Source organism: Sceloporus undulatus, chromosome 2, assembly GCF_019175285.1.
Source record: "Sceloporus undulatus isolate JIND9_A2432 ecotype Alabama chromosome 2, SceUnd_v1.1, whole genome shotgun sequence".
Lineage (NCBI taxonomy): Eukaryota > Metazoa > Chordata > Lepidosauria > Squamata > Phrynosomatidae > Sceloporus > Sceloporus undulatus.
In genome coordinates this window covers 68,912,373-68,919,921 of record NC_056523.1, presented here as the reverse complement: position 1 = coordinate 68,919,921, position 7,549 = coordinate 68,912,373, and the positions used below count along the sequence as shown (strand labels likewise).

Genomic DNA, 7,549 nt, shown 5'->3' with positions numbered 1-7,549 from the left:
GATGGTTAGAAGTTGCTTTGTCTCAACAAAACACTTAAGATTAACTACAGTTTGTAAAACAGAAGCAAAACATGTCTTCAGAATGTGTCTTCAGAACCACCTCAGAGGAGGAAGGGAGAGTGTGTGAGCAAGAGGCTGGCCTCATGCTTGTAATGCTAAATTATAGCATGTCCAAAACAGTTATCTTTACATAGGCATACCTATTCACTTGCATAATAAATTTGTAAACATCTTTTGATGTTCCCAGAATAAGAAAACACTTCTCAAACTGTCAGCTCTGAAAGGTCTGGCACAGAATGAGCATCTGTTTTGTTTGTGCACTTCCAACTACACTTAGAATTCCATTTTGCTCCTTGCAGTAAAGACAGTAGTATCAAACCAATGGGAGGCTGCCCACAGAACAGCATATTGGGATGATATTTATTGCCTGCAATAGTTGGATTAGTATGAACTGTACTTAATGAAAAAAAGTGTTATTCTTAAGGAATCAAGGCAGACAAACTCTGCCTCATCTGACTCATTTACACTGCCCAAACTCCAGCTGGAAAGTACAGAAAGGTAAGAGCAAAATTTCAGTCATGCTTTATTAAGAACAGCTTCTTTCTCCCTTCTCTCTAATACTTGTGTCTTACTATTCCCTTGAAATTGGATTTGTCTGCAAAATTCAGAAATTCTCCTAATCCTATAAATTCTTCTGGTGGTAATTTTGTATCACCGTAGCTTAACTGTTATAGGTTGGGGTATTTTGTTGTGCTTTATTTTAAAAATCAGCATGGGGTCATTTTTTATTAAAAATATCCAATTTTTATAAAAAAAAAGTTTGTGGGAGTGTGAGGGCCTTGGTGGACCAAAAAAATACACTTATGGTCCACAGGTGCACTTTACAAACTCCTGGTTGAACACATAGAGAACAGCCACCCAAGTAAAATGCAAGAAAAGATACTTTATACTGCCTGTTAAGAGGTCCAATTATTTCTTATGAATATAGTTTTGTACATCACCTCCCTCTTCCTTAATGAAATACTGACTTGCTCCTAAGTTATGTATTATGGTATCGTATACTGATACCAAAATGAGAATATATGCAGATTTATGGTGAATTATGTCTCAGTGTTGCCACTAGGACAGATATAAGCCCTACTTTACATAGAGGGGACAGTCCTGTATTGTGTATTGTGTGTAGTTCTGGGCACCACAGAAGCCAATCTACAAGCTAGAATTTGTTCAAGGGAGGACAACCAAGATGTTTCCAATTTATGCTGATCCTAAGATAAGATCCTAAAATGAACCTATCATAGGGTTTTCCTGGCACATTTCTTCAGAAGGGGTTTGCCATTGCCATCCTCTGAGGCTGAGAGAGTGTGACTTGCCCAAGGTCACCCAGTGGCTGAATAGGGATTCAAACCCTGGTCTCCAGAGTCACAGTGCAACTTTCAAACCACTATATATATATATATATATATATATATGGATGAAGCATATCTTGATTTCAGTAAGGCCTTTGACAAGATCCCCTTTGATATTCTGGCAAACAAGTTAGTAAAATGTGGGCTTGACAATGCAATTGTTGGGTGAATTTGTGGTTGAACAACTGAAGCCAAAGAGTGCTCAGCAATGGCTCCTCTGCATCCTGGGGAGAAGTGACTAGTGGGGTGCCACAGGGTTCTGTCCTGGACCCAGTGCTATTCAACATCTTTATCAATTACTTCGATGAAGATAAGGGCATGTTTACCCACCAAATTAAGAGGAGTAGCTAATACACCAGAAGACAGGGTCAAAATTCAAAATTATCTTAATAGATTAGAAAGCTGAGCCAAAACTAACAAGATGAATGTCAAAGGGGAGAAATGTAAGGTACTACACTTAGGGAGAAAAAAAATGAAATGTACAGATATAGAATGGGAAACACCTGGTTTGATTACAGTACATGAGAAAGGGATCTAGGAGTCCTAGTAGACCATAAGTCAATAGTGTGATGCAGCAGTTAAAAGAACCAATGAAGTTCTAGGCTGCATCAATAGATATAGTGTCTAGATCAAAGAAAGTACAGTAAAAGTAGCACTCTATTCTGCTTTGGTCAGGCCTCACCTGGAATACTGTGTCCGGTTCTGGGCTCCACAATTTAAAATGGATGTTGAGATGCTGGAGCATGTACAGAGGAGTGTGACCAAAATAGTGAAGGTTCTGGAAACCATGACCTCTGAGGAGAGACTTAGGGAGTGGGGCATGTTTAGCCTGGAGAAGAGAAGGTTAAGAAGCGATATGATAGCCCTATTATGTATTTGAAGGGATGTCACATTGAGGATGGAGGAAGCTTGTTTTCTGCTGCTTCAGAGAATAGGACCCAGTGTAATGGAAGCAAACTACAGGAAAAGAGTTCCACCACAACATTAGGAGAAACTTCCTGACAATAAGAGCCGTTGGACAGTGGAACACACTCCTTCGGAGAGTGCTGGAGTCTCTTTCTTTGGAGACTTTAAAACAGAGTCAACTCTATGATTCTATGATTCTGCCATGCTGGCTATCTATCAATACCTCCAGATGTATTGGGAACGAGGAAGGAGGAATTTTATGAGAGTCTATCAACATTCCAAAAAACACCAATAGCCTACATTTTCTAAGCAGTTTTTCCCCTTATTTTCTGTTCAGTGCATTTTGTTTACATGTTGAATTTATGCTTTTGTGGTTCAATATTCAGTAAAATCCATATTTAAAAGTAGCAACAAAGCCTCATGTGCAGATTTACTTCAGAAGTTCTAGTGATATACAAAAAATATGAGTTTGTTGCCCTAGTGTGATTAAGCCAATGTCCAGACAGAGGGATGTCCACGCCGCCAATCAGCTAACTGCACTAAGTCTGGTGTCACTAGTGATGTTAAACTGATCATGGGAAATTTAAATTATGGAATGTAATCATGGAAAATTATAAAGATGAAGAAAAAAACAATTGAATAGACTAATTATTTTAAAAGCAGATGAACCTTGCCATTGACAAGGCATGAAAAAAAAGTTTAAGTATGTGGGGTATGGTACTATTTTTTAAAAATTAGCCAAGTTGTTGAAGATGCAGTAAATCTTGTATCTAATTAGTTCATTTTGCTTTTGAATAGATCAAAAGAAGACTGTACTCTGTCAGTAAATGATAAAAGGGAGATATTAGCAATACAAAGGAGCAATGTAAACTAAACAAAATCCAAAGTAATAAGACTTTTATTCAAAATACATTGTGTAAATTTCAACACACATAACTTAAGCAAAATTTGCATATCCAGGGAAATACTTACACCTAAAACAAATAACATGTTTATATAGCTACTGACTTAGCTATAACCCCACACTGACAAATAAATATAAAAGTGTATGCACAGGTGCATATTTGTTTGCTTATTGACTACAGTGTAGGCCATATTATTTCATATTTCTCGATATGGATATGAAAGCTGGACAGTAAAGAAAGTTGTCAGAAAGAGAATTGTGTCATTGGACACATAGCACTAGATAGCACATTGTGTCATTGGACACATGACACTAGATCTCAGATACCATGGAGTGCTAAAAAGACAAATGAATGAGCCTTGGAGAAACAAATATCATTAACATGAGACTGTTGTACTTTGGACATATCGTGAGAAGACATAACTTACTGGAAAAGATTATGATGCTTGATAAAATGGAAGGTAGAAGGCAAAGAGGGAGACTGCATTACCAGTGAATAAACTCAATCAAGGAAGCTACAGTCCTGAGTTTGTAAGACCTTAGCAGGGCAGTTGGTGACTGGGGATCTTGGAGATCTCTCATTCATAGGGTTGATTTGATGACAAATAAGAATGATAAAACTTAAATGATTAACTTAATCTTCAGGCTCTAATTCTATACAAAATGATGTGGGAGTAAGAGCCAGTCTACACAATGAAAATTATCCTGGTAGAATGCGAGTAGAATATGGTCCAGCCATACATGATTTGAATGTACTTCTCCCCTTTGAGGTGGAGTGGAAAAGTACTCAAACTCCAAAGAAAAAGATATTGCACATTTTACCATATTTTGAGATATTGTCTTCAAGGATGTGCATTATCAGTTGTATGAACATCTTCTTCTCCTCTTTGAATGCCTTTGCTAGCAGGGGGTGGGTAGACGGGCGGGCACATGGATGTTACTGCTAACAGATTTCTTTGGTTTTAGTACATATAGAGTTTGCCTAATCTCCTTGGCATTTTTCAGCATTTTTAATTATTTTTTTCAATCTGGAACTGGCTGTTTGGAACTGGGATTCAGTATTCACCTTCACCCAAAGATGGTGGTGATTTAAAGGTTCCTTGGAGGAAAAATACAAATAGCCCTTCCACCTGAGTATCTCCCTTCCCCATTATTAACTCTCACCTACTGTTTGAGACAAGGAAGAGCTAATTGTATTAAAAGCCTGATCAGATAAATGAATTAAGCTCCTGTTTTCAGAACTGTGCAGCATACAATAGCCAAAGGGATCCAAACAGTAGGTGACTGGAGAAAAGCACAATGCTAACCTGTAGGGAGAGAGAGGGTTACATGACAAGGGAAGCAAATGTGTGTTTGTCAGCATCCTTTGACAGCCAAAAAAATGCAGCGTGTGGCAGACAGAAATAGCATACATGCAACTTGGCAGGAATAAGCTCAGAAAGGTTTAGACAGTAGGAGTTGGTTCAAAGCTGTGAAAATCCACGACAATTTGCATAAAGTACACATGTAGACTGGCCCCTAGTTCCATTACACTCGATGGATCTGAATGGACATTGCATAAATTATGGAGTAAAACTATCAAAAATACCTTCCCAAAAATACAAATGCTATTTAAATTATTGAATAAAAATCAATATTCTGACCTGGATCCTGTTGATTAACCCAAGAAGACCTCTTGAATCAATCGTTCAATGGTTCAAAGACTAACAGTAGGATTCAGGTCTATATTCATTAGCACAGTTTCTCATAAGGTATGCAAAAAATGTTAACACTCCTTAAAATGTTCTGCTGCCGCTACTACCACTACAGCTTCCTATTTCTTCAATAGTTTTCACATTTGTGACCTGTGGCAAGGAAAGGGATAGATCCATTTCCATTTAGCACCTCTAGCTCTGAGAGGAGCTTGAATACTACAAAAGAGACTCAACAGAAATTTCTTCATGGTGTGGAATTAATCCAATACTTACGTTGTTTATTAATTTTCTGCACAGGTTCCAGACAGTGATGACTGGTGACTGTTGGTGTTTTGATCAGTGTGGGTGTTAGGACTGTCACAAGTAAATACCAAGATTTATTCATCTCCTGTTTGTCTTTTTCTAAGGGAAGAGGAGTGTTATTCTTTCAAGGAGCAGTACAGTTCATTTGGAGAAGGTGGAGTAATGAATTGATTAAGTGACATGAGAAAAACATCATCTTAAATAAGTGAAAATTAGTGAACTTTCATTATCAGTCTGGAAAAAAATGGCTTGATTGAAAAAAGATTCTTAATAATAGGATCTCTCCTGAGCTAACGTGTTATCACTTTTGGCACTTATCCTAATTATGGACTGTAACCTAAAGTGGCTTGGTTCAAGTGGATGACACTGCAGAGATAACCCAATTTGACACCGCTTTAATCACTATGGCTCAATGTTATGGTATTCTGGGAATTGTAGTTCATTGTGGCACCAGAACTTTCTGACAGAGAAGGATAAATGTCTCACAAAAAACTACAATTCCCAGAATGCCATAGCATTGAGCCATGGAAGTTAAAGTGGTGTCAAACTGGATTATTGCAGAAGTGCCAGTGCGGCCTTATTTTTTGCACCTAATTTCTGGACTTCCTGTAGATGACCTTGTTGGGTATATAAATGATATTTCTGAGCATCAAATAAAAAATTTAAGGAAGAAAGTATTAGAATGGGGTGGAAAATTAGAAACATAACAAAATTACTGCAGAAAGGAAGACAGGTCAGGGAAAAATATTATTACCTTGTTTTGCTCCTTAATTTGCCAGATTATAGCCACATTCAAGGGTGAAAACAGGGATGCTACACTTTTAAAATATCAGAGGAGTGGTACATACATGTTTTTTCAGCTGCCTGGTCCCCTGCAGGCTCACAGACAGCCATTCGAGTCTGGAATGCTCAATAGTTGAGATAAGCAATGCTCAATAGTTGAGATAAGTACTGTACTATGATTGGGTCCATCAAGTCAGCTTGGTTGAATCAGTGGTATTCCAAACCTTCATTTTGTCTACTGTTTATATGAATCATTCTTCAGGGTCAGCCATGCTTCATAGCAGGAACATGAAAGTTACTCCATTTAGCATGTTGTGAGGGCAGAGGCATGGGTAGTTAAAAGCCACTGAAGTCTCAGTGATCCAGCAAAACTTTGTTGGTCCATGCAAAGCATCCACCGTTGCAAGGTACACATGTGCCATCCAGCACCAGCCTAAGATGAGTTTCTTTCTAAAGCAAACAGAACTCCCAAGAAACATGTCCAGAAGCTAGCCAATCTGATAGATCTGGCAATGAGTTAGTGTCTTCCAGGGTTCCTAAGAGATGAAAGCCAGCACCTACAGTTCTGTTCTCCAGCCCCTTTTTACTGCTCCACAACCTTCATCACCTAACATCTATGGGGCCATTCAGACTACAGAAAAACTTGGGTTTCAAACCGATTCTTGCATGTGAAGTTCATATTGGATCCGAATCCTTCACAATCCATGTCAGGGCTTGCACAAGGAAATGCCCCTTACCACGGGGTATCCAGATTCGGGCTAAAATCCATCTTTTCCCAAAAGACTCGGGTTGCCTGAAATTTGAACTTGCCCTCAATCATGATCGGGGCAAATTAGGGAGGGATTAGGGGCAGGGGGCGGGCAGAGGTCAGAGCATTCCCTCCCATCATCAGAAGGGAAGGGCGAGGAGGAGGAGGAGGAAAGAGCTGAAAAAGGGGAATCGCTGGATGCAAAGGGTGACAGGAGAAAGGGGGAAATCAGGGGTGACTTTTGGGCTGCAGAAGGCTGGAGAGAAGTGGGGGGTGGAGAAAGTGATGAAGGAGGAGGAGGAAGAGGAAGAGGAGGAGGAGGAGGAGAAAGGGGCTGTGGGAGGAAGGGAGCCATGGAGGGGATCCTAAAATGGAGCAGGAGGAGGAGGAGGATGAAGGAGCTGGGGGAAAGGGTCAATGGGCATCCCCGAGGAAGGAGAGGGTCTGAAGGGAGGAGGAGGAGGAGGAGGATTTCCAGGGGGAATTGGGTTGTGGGGATGCGCTGGGGCATGTAGGGAAATCAGGCTGCTTGTTCTTCTTTCATTCCCTCTTGCGCCTGGATTATTGTCAGAGGGAGGTGGGGGTGGTGGAGAAAGCTGAAAGGGAGGTGAGGGTCGGAAGGAAGGAGGATTGCTCAGGGAAGTAGGGCTGTGGGTCCAAGCTGGGGCATGTAGGGAAATCAGCCTCTTTTGACAACTTATGCGCATTATTTTGGGGGGGGCTTGCTTGTTCTACTTTCCTCTTGCTCCTGAATTATTATTATTATTATTATTATTATTATTATTATTATTATTATTATTATTAT

The 7,549-nt window shown here is 39.8% G+C and overlaps 1 protein-coding gene across 1 annotated transcript in view; it reads left to right on the top strand.

The window, feature by feature from the left end:
• Positions 1-465: 465 nt before the first annotated feature.
• The window catches only part of PRKCD (protein kinase C delta), a 131,519-nt gene continuing 124,435 nt past the window's right edge, over positions 466-7,549 (top strand). The window contains exon 1 of the mRNA XM_042452297.1: positions 466-558. The gene's annotated coding sequence lies outside the window, so the exon portion shown is untranslated. The remainder of the gene's footprint in view (positions 559-7,549) is intronic.